The sequence below is a fragment of the Nymphalis io genome, chromosome 1 (genome assembly GCF_905147045.1).
Source record: "Nymphalis io chromosome 1, ilAglIoxx1.1, whole genome shotgun sequence".
In the NCBI taxonomy this organism is placed as follows: Eukaryota; Metazoa; Arthropoda; class Insecta; order Lepidoptera; family Nymphalidae; genus Nymphalis; species Nymphalis io.
The window spans coordinates 10,005,558-10,023,719 of NC_065888.1; positions in this window are offsets into that span (position 1 = coordinate 10,005,558).

Below are 18,162 nucleotides of genomic sequence, written 5' to 3' on the forward strand. Positions count from 1 at the left end.
TCCCGTGCCGGAAAGCACGCAAAGCCGTTGGTCTTGCGCCTGAACTCTTTCTAGTCGTGTCGGATTGCCGTCCCATCGGATTATGAGAATTAGGGAATAGAGAGTGCGTCTGTGTTTGCGCACACACTTGTGCACTATAATATTTCCTGCGTTGTTTTTTGTTGTTGGCTAATCACTCTTGAGATTGGCCGCCATGGTTGAAATCGGTCTGAAGGACATTATTATATATAATATAATAAACATATATATGCAATAATATACGTAACAAGGGAATTATTTTTATCACAACAAGTTTGATATATACTCATTAAAAAATCTTAATGCATTCAATATATAAGCATTGAATGTCAAAAATCTACCATCAGCTTGAAAAGAAACACTGCAGATTCAAGAAGAAACGGAGGCAGGAAGCAGCGGGCTTATATATATTTTTTTGTAATCGTAGTATTTATAATAGAAATTAATTTTGCCTTAAAAAGATTATATTTTCTTTGTGGAATCAAAAGCGTACATTTATATCACAAGGAAGCAACTGGCTGATTTTGACAAAAGTAACATAGCATAACATAACATAGCATTGATTTTTAGTATATAAAATGTATTTTATTACGAATCATAAAAGGAGGCCACTAAGTGAAAGATATCTATGAGCTCGATCTATTAGTGAAGACAACAATGGCGAAGATTTATTACACTTCAATAATGACAGAGCAACCCTATCTTGTATTATCAATATAAAACTTGTTTTTCATGTGATAAAAGATTTTGTTACGATCATGTTACAAAATGAGTCGTATTTCAAAAGATCAAGCATGATACTAGTACTATGTACTTTATTTGCATATGATAGGATCATTAACTAGTAATACTAGTAGTATTACTAGTTGGTAGGGCGTTGTGCAAGACCATCTCAGTAGGGACCACACACTCACCGCTAAACAGCAATACTGTGTAGCTACACACCCGTGTAACTACAGGCACGAGGGCATCTTAGTTCCCAAGGTTGGTGGCGCATTGGCGATGTAAGCGATGGTTAATATTTCTTACAATGCCAATGTCTATGGGCGTTGGGGACCACTTTTGCTATAAAAAAACTATAAATACGAATCTAATCATATGATACGATTATGTTTCATTTCCATTTTTGTTTTCTCTATAATTATCGTATACTATTATTAAACTTCTTATTGTTACAATGATAGATAAGAAAACGACGTTTTGAATTATTCCTTACCTACATATAAGGATATTTTTGAGAGATGGCACAGTGGACAGAACACGTGAATGACACCAAATATAGTGGTACCGGGTAAGTGGGAGGAGTATTGGTATTATTTAAAAAAAAAGTCAGAAAAAAATCAGGAATCCTGTACAGATTAAATGAAATTTAGCCACATGTACAATATCCTTAAATCAAAAGTGTAGCAGCGTGGTGTAACAGCTACTTCTTCGGTAATAAAACATTTGCGACTACACTCCAACTTTCGCATAAAAGTTTTTGAAAGTATATTAAATATAATCTAATCAATTTTTTTCTTTAATTATATGTAAATTTTATCATATAAGTATACATTTATAACTAAGTAAACAGGATTTTTTTTTCAGCCTTTACCGTCCACTGCTGGACGAAAGCCTCCCCCATAGAACGCCAACCATCTCGATCTTGGGATCCATCATCATCAAATCAAATCAAATCATCGGCCCATCTTGTCACAGGGCGTCCTAAACTACGTTTGCCTAAGCGTGGTCTCCACTCTAACACGTATCGGCTCCATCGGCCATCATGCACCTGGAGACATGACCAGCCCACTTCTACTTCAGCGAGCTAATTCTACACGCGATGTCAGTGACTTTAGTTCTCTGGCGAATGTCCTCATTTTGGATTCTACCTGCCAGAGAAACCCCAAGCATCGCGCGTTCCATTGCTCGCTGAGCGACCCTAAATTTGTGGACCAGTCCTACGGTAAGTGTCCACGTTTGGGCTCCGTAAGTCATTACAGGTAGGACGCACTGATTGAAGACCCTGGTCTTAAGCGACTGTGGGATACAATAGCTTCGATGTAATCCCTTGGACTAAGGTCGTAGCGAACGTCCATCCCCAGCATGGCGATCTTGCTTTGTATCATCAGCGGTGTGCCACAGAGGGATGGAAGAGGCGAAAATGGTGACTTTTTCGCTGTGAGAGCGCATACCTGTGTTTTCTTGGCATTAAACTCAACAAGATTATCAGAACCTCATTTGGCGATGAGCTCTAACGTCCTATCGAGTTCAATGACAAGATTCTCCCGCCTCTCCTCAGTTTCCGCCCACCCAGCCACTGCGCGTCCGTGGTATCCACCATGCACTGTACTATCGTCTGCATAGCAATGTATGTTCCCAAGTGAGAGCATATCATTGATATGCAAAAGAAAGAGTGTGGGAGATAGCACAGATCCCTGGGAGACCCCAGCATTCACTACATAGAATTGTGAAGCGCAACCATCTACTAAAACACGAAGGTTACGCTTGTGTAGGAAGCTGGCAATCCAGGTGCATAGCTGAGCAGGCAGACCATATGCCGGTAGCTTGGAGAGAAGACTTCTGTGCCAGACCCTGTCGAAAGCCTTGGAGATATCGAGGCTGACAGCCAACGATTCTCCACGCTTGTCGATAGCTTCACCCCAGAGGTGTGTTGCGTACGCTAGAAGATCACCTGTGGACCGTTTCGGTCAAAACCCGTACTGTGATGATCATTAATAAGACAGTGATCTTTTAGGTAATGGATCAGTTGGTTGTTTAGAATCCGTTCCATCACCTTACAAAGTACTGAGGTGATAGCTATTGGTCGATAATTTGCCGGGTCAGACCGATCCCTTTTTTTGGGAACCGCTTGCACATTAGCTCTGCTCCAAGCCTCCGGCACACATCCCCAAGAGAGAGAAAGTTGGAACAGGCGCGTTAACACAGGAGACAGTTCCGTCGCGCACTTCTTCAGCACTATGGCTGGTATTCCATCGGGACCTTCCAGGATTTTCCGTATATCAAGTGATTGCAGCTCCGCACGCACATCACGTTGCCTGATTTTGATGTCAGGCATCGTGTGGCCATGAAGGTATTGTTGGTGGCAGCGCACTACAATCATCGATCACGGAGTTGTCGGCAAAGAATTTAGCCAGGAGATCGGCTTTCTCCTGCGGACTGTGAGCTAGCGATCCGTTAAGATTTCTGAGCGGTGGCAGCGAAGGTTGGCAGAAATTGTTTTGCACAGACTTGGTCAGACGCCAGAAGCTACAGGAGCCCCTAGGATGCGAAATAAGGTCATGACCAATCTGTACAATGCGCTGTGCATCCGCTCTCATGTATGCCTTCCTACAGGACTTGGAATTTTTATTGTAGTTTGCTTTCAGTGAGTCAATGTCAGATGCCTCGCTAACGCAGCCGGTGATCCACGCGCGATATGCTGCCTGCTTAGATGATACAGCGTCGGCACATTCACGAGTGAACCAACGGTTACGCGTACCCCTACTGATGAGATCTGAGCTAGGAATGTAGTATTCCATTCCTAACATGATCTCATCAGCAACCGCAGCGGCACTAGCTGTCGGGTCATTCCCACTGAAGCAACGTTCCTTCCAAGGGACTGACGCATAGTAATCGCGCATACCGTCCCAATCTGCCGACTTATAGTGCCAAAGGTGACGTTTGCATACCGCCGATGGCGGCAGCTTGGCCTGTGGCACTTTGGTAGATATAAGGCCGTGATCTGAAGAACCAAGTGGAGCTTGAACCACAACCTGATATTCCACCGGGTGAGAAGTCAACAGAAGATCCAGTAGAGAAGCCCATCAATGTCTGGGATCCTGGTGAGCTGATCAACCAGTTGGGTCAAGTCGTGTGTGAGAGCAAAAGCATGAGCAGTTCTTCCAGCATGGTCAGTTTTGAGGGATTTCAACCATGATTCATGGTGAGCATTAAAATCCCCCAAAAACACCAATTCTGCGTTAGGAAACTGCTCTTGCGCAGCATCTGCCACCCGATTAAGATGGTCAAATAATCAGCTTGTCTCCAAGTCACCATAGTGGGATCTGTAGAGGCACACGTAGACTCGACTCTGACGAACCAGGTCCACACGTACCACCAACATGGAGAAGGAGGGGTCCTCCAAGTAGCGCAATCGGTGACAACAAACATCCGCCCTGACGAACAAGCATACTCCGGTTTTTGCTTTGAAAGATTCTTCAAGCATGTAGCCGGGATAGTTAAGGTAGCTGGTGTCGGCAGGGCGGAGTATTTGCGTCTCCGTGAGAAACAACATTGCTGGCCGTGCTGTCTCGAGATGGTGATACTTAGACGGTCATGGTTACGGCTTCGTACAAACACTTCACCACCTGGACATACCGTTAATTCGGCATCTCTGCATAGATTCCAGAATAGCCCAGGTCTCGATGGTATCGAAGGCTTTTTCATAGTCCACAAACGCTAGGCATAGAGGCTGATTATATTCCTCGGTCTTCTGTATTATTTGCCTTAGTGTGTATATGTGGTCTACGGTACTGAAGCCTTTTCGAAGCCCAGCCTGTTCCACGGGTTGGAAGTCAAAACAATTTGTAAACATGACTTAAAAGTGAAATGGGGCGGTAGCTTTTCAGAAGAGCTTTATCGCCTCTCTTGAAAAACAGCACTACCACACTTCTGCTCCATGTCTTCGGTGTTATACCATTGTGGAGGACGGAATTAAAGATGTTAGTCAGCTCTCTCAGAACTGGTGTGCTTCCTGCTTTGAGAAGCTCTGAGGTAATTCCGTCATCTCCTGGAGCCTTGTTGTTTCCAAGTTGCCCGAGAACAATCCTAATCTCGCCCAAATCGATGTCGGGAAGATCGTCTGATAGGTGGCGTATTAGTCTGGCTCGTTGGTCATCCACACTGTGGGACTCAGGTGGAGGTACTCGTGATGAGTATAAATTGCCATAGTACTTTTCGACTTCAGCTAGAATCTCTGGTTTTGAGGTGACGGTTGTGCCTTGTATGGTTCTGAGTTTTGTCAGGAGATAATAGGAGGTATGTGACTTTGCAAGAACCTTTGAGTCCCTATTGAGTGCTATAGCATCTTCAATATTCCGGGTATTCGCTCGTCTTGTGTTACGCCTTATTAGTTTTTTAACCTTCCTGTTAAGTGCCTGATACTCAGATGGCGTCATGTTCTGCTGTTCTCGTCTCCTCGTCATCTCGTTCAGAGTTTCGCCTGAGAGCTTCGACTTACGTCCATTGCTCTTTTGTCGAAAGTAATTTTGGCCTACCTCGCGGATGACACGCACCAGACTATTGGTGGCGTCGTCAATGCCCTGCCTGGTTTCCAACATGGCAAATCGGTTCTGTAGTTCCAGCTGGAAGCTTTCGCAACCAGCTTCGACCTGAGGCAGAGTTGGTCTAAGAGTCGACTTCATTAACCGCGATCGTTCTATTTTAGTGTTAATATTCAGGGTGCCTCTTACCAGGCGGTGATCACTTCTAATGTTTACCCTGTTGATCACGGAGACATCCCTGAATCTCTTGGCTCTTATTGGATAAAATGAAGTCAATCTCATTCATCGCTATATTATCGGGGCTTCGCTAGGTCCACTTCCTTTGGGGCTTTTTCTGGAAAAATGAATTCATCAGAAATAATCCCTGACCCTCGAGAAAGTTTACCAGCATTTGCCCCCGATGGTTTCTGCGCCCATAGCTGAATTTTCTTACCAATCGAAGGTAACCATCTTCTTGTACTCCCACTTTGGCATTGAAGTCACCCATAACAATTGTGTAGAAGGTATTGGTACGAGACATAGCTTTCACTATGTCTTCGTACATGGCTTCGACCTTGTATGTAGACGTTGGGGCATACACTTGTATAACCTTCAAGGCTTACCTCCCGGTTATCTTTAAGACAAGGTATGCCACCCTCGCCGACACACTGCCAACCTCCACGACATTGCTTCTGAGTGACTTGTGGATTAAAAAACCGATGGTAATATGCCTTCTGTATGGAAGCGATCATATATAGTACCAATATTCAAATCAGGTAATAAGTACGACATAAAGAATTATAGACCTATTTCTAAATTATGCGTCATAGCGAAAACTTTTGAGAAAATTATCTATGATTCTATCTTTCCTTTATTACGTCCAGTTATTCTTGAACAACAACATGGATTTGTTAACTGTAGATCGACAGAGTCCAACCTCTGTGAGTTAGTGCACCGTGTTTCTTCATCTATGGATAAGGGCAACCAGGTAGATGTAGTTTATACCGACTTCTCCAAGGCTTTTGATAAAATTTCACATAACATATTACTTAAAAAATTGAAAGAAGTCGGTATACACGGCGATTTACTTCGGTGGATAAGTTCATACCTTCGAAACCGTAGCCAGGCTGTGACAATCAAAGGTTATTGCTCATCCTTCTTTCCTGTCTCTTCGGGTGTACTTCAGGGATCTCACCTTGGCCCCCTGCTTTTCAATTTATATATTAATGACGTCAATGGCATAATTAAAAACTCATGTATTCTGTTATACGCAGACGATATGAAAATTTGTAGAGAGATTGCGACTCCGTTGGATTGCTCACTTTTGCAAGAGGATCTAGACAGATTGTGTCTATATTGTAAACACAATTCTCTATATTTAAATATAAATAAATGTAGCGTCATTCCTTTTTCACGGAAACGCGATCTTACTATATATGATTATCGTCTAGACGGTGTTGAGATTAATAGAGTGACCGAGGTGAGAGACCTGGGTATACATCTGGACAATAAGTTGACCTTCGGTTTGCATATAAGTAAGACAGTGGCTAAAGCTTGTCGAATGCTTGGTTTTGTGTTTAGAACGTCGAAAGATTTCAAGAAAACTAGTACCCTAACTCTTCTATATATTTCCTTTGTACGACCTATCCTCGAATACGCTTCCACTGTTTGGAATCCGCATTACAAAACATACATACACCGATTGGAAAGAGTCCAAAATAAATTTATAAGATTTGTGCGTTTTAAGGAATTTATACATAATAATGAATGCTTAAATACGTTATTACTCGCTGACAGAAGAGCGATCAGAGATCAAATATTCTTATTTAAATTAATTAATAATTTAGTTGATTCCCCGTTTCTCTTAGGTTGTATTAGTTTCCGATGCTCTCGAATCACCACACGTAATTGCTTACTTTTTAATCCATCACTCACCCGAAGCAAGTATGCGCAAAATATATTTGTATACAGAGCCTGCACCGATTACAATAAACGATTTAGCGAAATTGATTTTTTTACAACAGAGAATGTTAATAAAATAAGAAAATTATTGAAAGAATACTTCTTTAATAAATAATTAATAAAATTAATATTTTTTTGTAAATTAATAATGTATATGTATATTGAATCAATTACTTGCCATAAATTGATGATTTATGATGTTACTTTAATTGTTGAAATCAAATTTAAATATTTTTAATGACATTGTTTATATTTATGTTCATTAATATTATTGTAATTTAACTTCTTGATTTTTTTTTTAACTTTGTAATTAGTCGATTTGATTGTACTCGTAGATTGCATTGTATTTTTGTCTCTTTCCGTTGTCTTTTTACACGCATACTCTAACATTTGTACTATTTTTAAGTGGAAACTTTATTGGTTTATGATTTAGTAATAATTCCTAAATTCTATGTAATAACACACTGTATGTTTCCCAAATATAAATAAAATAAAATAAAATAAAATAAAATAAAAGACGCCACCTTGGGATGGTTGGTGTCCTTCTCGGAAGTAGAGTAAGTGACCGGCATCTAGTGTCATCGTGTCCTCGCCCTGTCTTCGGATTTCTGATAGACCTACTATATTCCAGTTAATACGAGTTAACTCTACTTTCAATTCTGTCAGATGTTCGTCCAGACGCAGAGAGCGTCCATTATACGTGGCCAGAAACAGTCGCCATTTGTGGTACCATGCCGTAGCCCGGGGATTCTTAGCACCCCCTATCGCACCGTTACCATGGCCGGTACCGTGGCTAGGAATAGTGCGATTACCGGGAATTGGGGGCCATGAATTTTTGTCGTCGCTCATAAGGGGGTATTTGCCTTAGTCACCACGCTTGGCAGGCGGGTTGGTGACCGCAGTGGCTGGAAATCTTTCACTAATAGCGCTGCTGCCCGCTATCAGGATTTGCATTTTCGGATTCCAGCATTTGTGTCGTTATACCGCCACGATTTCGGTCGCCAGAGCCTCGTTCGTTGATTAGCAGGATGTACCACGAGCAGGTGAGGTTGACAGTAGAGAGCCTAGGTTATTGTCGGCTCCCCTCATATCCCACACAGGAAACTTTGATGATATAAAAAAAATTTTAAGCTCAATTTAAATTAGAAGTTTTAAAAGGTTTTATAGCAGCCAAAGAAGTTTGTTTCTCATAAACATTGCGTTCCTTTTATAACAGATAATACAAAGTGTATACAAAAGAATGGATCTTTCATTAAACTCGGTGTACGACGTAATACAATCCATGTTTTTGAAACTACTGAATAGCAGCTATAAAGATCAACAGAAAGTTTTCAAATAAAATCGACGAGTATCCCTGTTTACTCGCCACTTTCTACTTTGTCAAAACCGATTTTGAATTCTTCAGTATCTCTGAAAGCATTGATAAGGCGTTACAATGATTGACAATTTGTTATAGAAAGTACAAAGTATATTAATTATAAGTGATATGCAGACAACATGGTGTACAGTAATCAGAAATGGTCGATGTTCTAATACGTAATTTCTGGTGGTGGTGATTAATTCAGCAATAATATCTTGCCCAGATAGCGAAGTTTCTATGACTACATCGTACACAGGTCGATGTACATATATACTCGTAGTATATTAGATTTCGCCTGTGAATTCACTCGCGTTTTAGGGAGCTGCTTCAATCTAGCTTTAGATTAAATATAATTAAAATCGGTTTAGCCGTGTAAGCGTAACAGGGAGATACAGAGTTGCATTTGCATTTATATAATATTACTATAGATTATATGGTGATAAATTTTAATGTACTTCAATCGTGTTACATGATTATTCAAAATTATCTGTATGATCCTACTTTTTTTTCGCTGGAAAAGCGCATTTACGCGGATTTCCCAGATGAGGTGGGGAGGTATGTGGGACTCGACGGCGCTGAAGAAGGTCGGAAATTAAAAAACCAACGGTAACCATTCCGTTTGTTCGGGAGAAGCCACGGGATCGCTTGTGCATACTACCGTGACGCCCCGAAGATTGGCCCGCCTCTGCGGGCCTCCACATCTCAGGGGGTTATCGGGGTACAGATATCTAGCCCCGGCGACACATAAGACGAGAGGAGAATATGCACATAGCGCCGACGTCTTCCCCGGTCTTTTTCGGCGAAGCGAGTCAGCGGAGGTACTCTTCTCACACTCCCGCTCCGCGGCCTCCTTCTGCGAGATGACATATTCTCAGAAGGAGATCATCTCCATCCAGCAATTCTCGCTACTAAGCATCGTCAGTGAGAGATCTCCGCCGACTTAGGCCGCCAGGAAAAGGCGCTGCGACTCAAGTGGAAGTGGATCGCCTCCACTGTCGCCAGGCCTGCTCATGGGGTCCCCATAATCCTTCTCCAATCCTTCTTGAACTAATTTTATTATTAAACTTTTTTAAATTTATATTATGCACTGTTACCTAACTAAGCAGTCATACTAAATAAGCAGTCATTGAATATAAATTAGATGTATTTATATTGATCACACTATAATTTTAATATGTATGTAAATAATTTTGAAAAAATACGTTATTACGTTCGTAGTTTCTGCAAAACTGTTTATAGATAACGATTACACTGATGAAGAACAAATTCAATCCATCATGTGTCTGGTCTTGTTACGTCTGCAGAGATTTATAACTTATCTCTTGAATGGCGAAGCAGCGTAGTTAGAGGAAAAATGTTCGGTTGACAGTGCACTAGCAAGGTAAAAACCTAATAAATGACCGATTTAATGTATACGCAATGGATCACTGTAATAAAGACTTTTCGTCTCTTGACAGAAAGCAACAAAAATATTATTGACACACACATTCATTCAAAAACACTGTGTGTTCACACACACACACACACACACGTACATACTCAAAAACAGGAAGTTGATATGAAAATGCTGTTTTATATGTCGAGTCCGTGCATAAACTTTCACTAAGCTGATTAAAATGTTGTAGACATTGCTTAAATTGTAATAAATTAATATGAAAACGAAGTCGTTTCGTTTAGCGTTTTATACTGTGGGAATGACTTAACGAATTATAAATACTTCAAAAGACTCCGCGGCGTCTGTTAGAAAGTTAATTACTTTTCGGTCTTTTTCATTCAACTCTAAGAAAGCTAAATCAATTTTATATATTTTTAAACTTTGTTTTGGTTTAACATGAATACATAAATAGTTAGTAATTTTAAATCTAAAAAGCGCCTTTGTTTTAAATTCGAAATATGTGTGTCGTTTACTGAAGCTAATGAAATTATTAATATTGTTGGTATACTTATCGTTTCAAAACAAAAGAATTAGTAACATATTAAAATAGACAATAATAATTGTAATTAAATTCTGAATTAGCAATACAATGACATAAATCCTTGACAGCGATCCGAACTACAAGCCGCTCGGGATTCAGCTCCGACTCCCGGCTCAAGTGTAGTTATGAGATTTACATAGCAACACGTGGAACAATGTTTTATTGCCGCACCGTATTAGACTTTATATTTCCCAATGGATTTTGGAAATATAGATGTAGATGTGATAGTTTTACGTGGAAACTACTTTGGATTGTGCGACTATCAATGTTGGAATATAGATAAATTGAAGTAAAAAGTTATTTTATTGTTTAACTATATTTGTTTAATTTGTGAAAAATACAGATAAGTTGTTTTTCTTATATAACTACTAAATAGTCTTATTACAATTACATAAATATTGTTGTTCTAAAATTAAACAATGTTGGTATTGTTTTGTATTTTTTTATTAGTCTGTTATTTTAAGATAATCAATACGTTACACATTAGAAATATATTTAAACAAATAGGTTAGGTCATATTGCCACCATTTAAATTAGCGCAGTCAACTGGGACTGTAGGGTTGCGGTATCGATCGGATTATTTGTGGCCTGCAGCACGAAGCGTGGCCAGTTTATCTTCCTCACACCTAGGCTCCAATACCGAAAATATCGCGAACATTTTGCACTTCTCACTGTTATATTTTTAGAAAATTACTCGCTTTTAAATTTTTGTTACGAGCTCGCCGACTTTTATATTGTATAGTTAAATTGCTTGCAATATACACTAAAAAACATTGCCTATGGATTTTATGTTATTAAATATCAAAAAGCTTTTTCTTTATGAGCTTTTGTTTTTTTATTGTTTATGTTATCTAACTCATAAGTTCAAACTGATGGAAAATCCATCAGTTTAATAGTTATTTGACTACAATATCAACACTCAATCTTAAAGTCATAGTTATTGCTGTTTCATCATTAATGGAAATTTAATTTCTAATATAAAATCATATTACAACCAATTATTATATACCTACTCATAATATGCTGAAGAAATAAGATTCATCGCAGTCTACTATCAGGTAAGGAGAACGCATTCAATACCCAACCGGCAATTTTCCTTAAGCATTTTTTTTATCTGTGTATACGCGTTTAATACGTACATGTAAGAACATGAACTACACGAAATACATCTTAGCGACAATTTTTGTTTAAGACAACCGACAAGTATCATTACGTCACAATTTATGCAGAAAATAATGAAATCGACTGTTATCCTACTATATTAAAATTGTTATTTCCTTAACTTAGTAACGTATTCATCAGGATGTTTTTTAATTGGCTTGCATTGTCTCTTATAGTAAGACGTTTATTTGACAAATAAAGACTATTTTGTCGGTCCTACAATCGCAATGTGATATAGCGAGCCAGACATAGGTAAGCTATGCTCATGAATCTTGAGATCACTAGCTAGAAAGGGAAGCAATCTAGTTATGCAACAATTGTGTCGGAATATCCTGACTTAGAATTGTAGTCGCATTTAGGGTTAATTTAAGACGTAACACTGATTTATATGAGTGTATATTAATTTATGTTAAAACACAGTCATGAATGTTTTAACCAAAATTGAAAGACTATTTTTGTTTTTCGTTCCTATTGATTCAGGTGCTATTTTCGTCTGTTTCATGTACCCGAAGAAGATGTGGTAGTCGTCTATGTGTTTTGTTTCTAATTATATATCAAAGTGATGGCTATTGAAATTTACATATCTAATATAAGTTATGTTGCACTTGATGCAACTTGACAATGCACTTCATTAATTTTAATACAAATTATAATACTTACTTACACACACTTCAATTTACCAAAAAAATGTTTTACATAATTTTACTATTATTTTAGCTTTTTTAATGAGGTTAATCCATTCCATTTGGTTTTTTTCTTCTTGTGTGACAAATATGTTCTGATTTGTCATATATTTATATTTTTATACATTTGTTTTTTTATTAATTTTACCTATATTTATTAGAACCGTGTTTTCTCTGAACTATTTATTGAATGACGAGAATAATTTGTTGTATAGTGCATAGGCATCATAGGCATAATTTGTACAAAATAAAATAAAATAACTTTTTGAGTAATTTATTTTTCATTTGATGTTCATCACGTTTTCGTATCTAACAACTAATTAAAATAGTTAATTATGTTTCCTTCGCGTGAAGTCCTTAATGAATTACTAATTAGGAATGATTTTTAATAATAGCACCTTCCTTGGAATGGTGTTAAGATTTACGATTTTATTCAATTCAGAGTTCCAGTAAATAATGGGGACCCGAGATCCATTAAGTGCTTAAGTGCCTCCCGAGCACGAAATTGGGGATGATAATGGAAATGGGTTCCTTACTATGTTAATATAGGAGTTTACACGGACGGACCAATTGACGCGTTGTTTTAAGCAATATGCGAATAAGTGTCAGGGAAACCTTAATACGTTATTTAAATGAGACCCTGTTTGTACTACGAAGTACAAAAAGCAATGACGATTAAGAATATGTAATATCGTTTATTTTTATTACGCAGTTACGAATATAATGTCAACCCCGACTATATTTACGATGCAATTTATCATTTCAACTTTTATAAATATTGAATATCAACAATGTTGAAAAACTATAACAAAAAGTATTTATCGGTTTGAACTTACTAACTCGATAGAAATGGAAATATCCATTCTCATTTGTAACTTTGTCACAATAAAGAAGTTCCTATTTCTCCGCGCGGGCACAAATAGGGGAAGTTTGAGAAAGCAATCGGCCTTATATGGTCGTTATGACCGCTGTTAGAGGAGCGCGTGAAACCATACAAAGTTTCATTTATTGCTACATTTGATATTATTCTTTGAGTATCGCTCAATTTAAAAACGTTTCGTGATTCAACATTAATCTCTAATCCAATTTGTATTAACGAAATTGAATTATTGAAACGTTTTCTTTTGTAACGTTACACGTGTAAATGTTGCATTAAAACTGAAGTCCAAATTTAATTTTAAATAAAAAAGTTATATTAAAAAAAACAATAAAAAGTATACTTTTGTAAGTTTAAACAGTATTGACAACATACTAGGGTCAGATCTAAGCTGTGAAAAGTCAAACCACTTCGCTAGTGACCTGAAGTCGCCAGACGACGGGAACAAAATTAATTACAAAATAGACGAGGAAAGTTTTGGGTCGACGTCGCCTCGTTGTTGAATAATTGTTGCTAATTGAGTTCCATCCACCTGACCCGGGGGGTGAGAGGGGAGGACGGCTTTTAGACGAGCACGTGAGCGCTAGACTGGACGAATGTAACTAACGAGTCAGGTTTTAATTACACATATCGGATGACTACGAGTTTCTATCTTTATATTTAGTTTTAGTGGACGCAAATAGACTATTATAATTTTTACAATAACTAATAAAATTTTTACGTAGCCCGCTTTGTTTTCAAAATTATATATATATATATATAATATTAATACAAAATATATAAATTTTAATATAAATTTTGTTCAGTTTGTTTGAAGGATGTATACATATATATATTAAAGTAATCTTCGTTTGACCATTGCTGGGAATAGCCTCCGCTCCTCTGGTAAGGTTGGAGCTAATTGCATCATGCCTCTTCGCTGTGGGTTATTGCACAGGTTGCCTGAAAGATATTTCTTTCACAATTGAAGGCGAGATGAAGTATGAACACAAATTAAGCACATGAAAAGTCCCACAAGTACTTGCCCAGATTTGAATTTGCTATGGTATAAATAATCATACAAATATTATAGTACTTTATGAAGTTTGGAAATGTCTGAGAATTAAGCGCAGGCACGTAATTATCATAAAGACGATGAATATGTAATATACAGCGTGTAATTGAATTACCTGCCCCTAAAGCACCTCATATTAAATGCACTCTTGATGAATTTAACGTCGGTTCTTACCGGAAACGGAGTCTAGAGACGAATAACTCCACTTCGTTATTACTAGACATCTCTTCTATGTACAATTGAGTAAATAAATGCACATATAATAATATTCAATAAAACTGTTTTGATGTTTTGAATATTTGTCTGTTTTTTTATAGAAAAAAATCATCAGTTCAATTTTCTTTATTTATTATTTATGACGTGGAATTCCTTTTTTGGTTTGAATGAAATATGTTGTCATTAGACAAGTTATTCAAAACTTAATTATTTTTAATACGGCATAATTCAAATAAAAAGTAGCCATTCAAAATTTACTCTACGCTGTTTGTACTATCTCTATGAAAAAAATCACGCGATCCGTTGCTTAAATATACTAAGGTAAACAAATAAACACACCTTCCCATTTGTAATGTTGGTATAGTTTATTATTGTTAAAACACTACTTTGATACCCTTGCTCGAATTTTTACTTTTATAATTTATTTATTTATTATTATATCAACACCAACAAGAAGTACACTAATAAATACAATTGAGTCTTTAAACATGACGTTATACAAATCAAGTGTCTCCTAAATTATAGATGTTGCAAAATATATCAACATTTCGAATTAACAAAAAATAATAATTTTAAAAATCAAAATATTTATAACAAATAGAAAAGACATTAACAATTAATGTTGTATATAAGAGTTTTATGTTATGGAACTTTCTTATTATTTTAGTACGTAGTTTAGGAGCGAACATAGCTTTATGTATGATTATAAAGTAACAGCCTGTAAATGTCCCACTGCTGAGCTAAGGCCTCCTCTCCCTTTTTGAGGAGAAGGTTTGGAGCTTATTCCACCACGCTGCTCCAATGCGGGTTTGTATGATTATATCTTGCATATTTTTATGTGTAGCTTTTATATCAAATTTTCTATGTACGATATGAAAATATTAATCTAAAGAAAAGATGTTTGCATTTATAACCCTAATGTATCTCTTATAGATATATCTAACAATTCTTGTCTTAAAAAAAAGAAAACAGTGAATGATAACTTCTGTACAATTATTATTCGTCACAAGGTATTAAGTAATAAATTAAAATTAATATTTAAGGCTTTAATGTAAATAAAAAAGTAATTTGAAAATAAATAAAATATAAATTGTAAACGTTTTAAAATTGACATTGACATTTTACATAAGAAGAATGACATGATGCGAGCTTTTAAATCTAACTCAGTAACGGCGGAAAGATCACTTGGCATGATACATCTTTATTTATTTACTGTCATGAATATTATAAAGAAATATACAGTCATATATACAGTGGATAGTATAAAAAATCTATCCGTGAAAAAAAATGTGCCAATTTTATATACTTTATAATATAAATAAAATACGTGCATCTTAACTGATGAAGATGGTTTTCTATTTTGACCACCACTGACTTTTTCATATGCTTATTTCGTGTCTATATTTTGTTCCAAACATAACGGCGTAGGAATACATCTTGAGAAAGAACGGTGAAATACTTCCACGTGTATATCCGCCAATCCGCAAAGAGAGCAAATAATGTCAACTTTAGATAGAGAAAATGTCAAGCAGTGTTTGAAAATGAAAGAAGTGGAAATGACTCTATAGTCATCTTGGACTATTCCAATACTTACGTCATTGAGCAGTCCGTACAGCAATTGAGACTCATCATTGTATTATAATATTCATAAATATGATATGCTCTAATCTATTATTATCGCTGTACCCATGCGAAGTCTTTTTTTACTCTCTTGTATTTTAAATATATTTCTCTAAACTAACATGTTCACATTGTATTGTGACATAAAATTGCTTTTTATTTATTTTATTTAAATTAATAGGAGCGTGTAATGAAACTAATGTGCTAGTCAAAAATACTTCTTAATTTAATGTGGAAACATATTTTACAAGTTCATAGCTAGTCGACTGAGTGTGACACGTTCAACGTCGTCGCACCTACACTAAAATATAGTTCTGAGACACGCGATACCACACTTCCTGTGAATTGCATTTGATAGTCAGTGAGCACGAACTCTTTAAATTAAATTAGCTGGAATAACCGTAATGGTATACGTAATCTCACGTTTTCTTTCCTTTTCAGTCCATATAAAAATACTATATAGTACTTTACACGGATGAATTTTTCAAAGGAGCGTGTATGACCCAAATCTGAAGCTACAATTGTAGTCTTATATATCAAAAGATGCATTTCGAAATTGAATAAAAAATACTTCTAAAATCGTGACCATGTGGAGTTTCGGCAAGAATACTAGCACTATTTTTCCTTTGAATTGCAATTCTGATTTTCTGGACGATAAATTATTTCTGAATTTTTTTTGAAATTTGAATGCAAGTCAAGCTTGCTTGGGCATGCTTTAAAATCCATATACAGTTGAAAAATTTTTTTTTTTAAACGACTTTAAATGATAAGCAAATGTTTTATTTATATTTGAATTAAAAAACTTGACCCCTTTATTGGAAATTTTAAATTTATAAGGAATAAGAGTAGACCATATGTCGACTGACTGCTATTGGTTGAAAAGCACTTACTTCAGTTCAAATGTTAGTTTCATTCGATCCAATAGCTCCATTTTTATGTATCATCTGACTTACTGCTATCTAAAGAACTTTGGGAGAATAAAGGGTTTCAAAATATTAAATTTAGATTTGAGAGTTATATTTGAAATTAAAAAAAAAGTTTTTTTTTTTTTAAATAAAAATAATATCTGTTATCTTCAATTTAAAAAAAATGAAAAATGAGGAACACCTCATACAAGTAATTCTTTATGAGTACTTTTAAATTGTCGTTTTATTTACAAAATTAAATTAAAGTTAAAGCTGAACTGGCAAGAAACTCCATAGTTACTCTTTTCCGACAATTAAATGACATAAGTAATTAAATACAATTCAATTATTATTCATCCTTCATGGAATAGAATGAATTTTTACTCACTATTTTTTTTAATTATCCATATAATATAATATGTTTTTAAAATATACCATATTACATAAATATATATATAAAACTCTATATTTAACAGACATTTCAGCACTTGAGATTCTAGATATATCCACAGTACATTCACCAAAAGTTCTAAGAGAAGGAAACCGGCGAAGAAATCTCCTCGGAAGTCGTCAAGATTTATGGGCACAATTATCTTGGCCCAGGTATTTCTACGAAGGAAACTGACCAACGCCTCGACACGTTTTTTTCTGTCAAGTTGTTTTTCTCCGCTTAACTTTTAATCAAACGAACGGAGTCAACAAATGTAAAAAAGTTTCTCTTCAATAAAACTGAGGTGACTTTGGGGTCGGCAAATTGAGAAATGTAGAAAATAAGGCAAATTCATTTTTTATGGAAATGTTTTTTTTTACCTACAAATTGATAAAAGATGTATTTCAGTAAAATTAAAAAAAATGCATAAGATTAGTTATTTATGCGTCTTCAAGTAGCTGTACACTATTATTATAAGTGTTACATTCCTAAAGATTGCTCTATATTATTATATCACTGTATTGGAAACTTAATGAAGATATTAATCAATTAATAAAATAAAAACCAGCTTCAAACAATTGTCTTAGTATTATATTAAATAATAAAATAATAATTAGGATAATAATATTTAAAATCATTGTTATTATATTTTTGGAG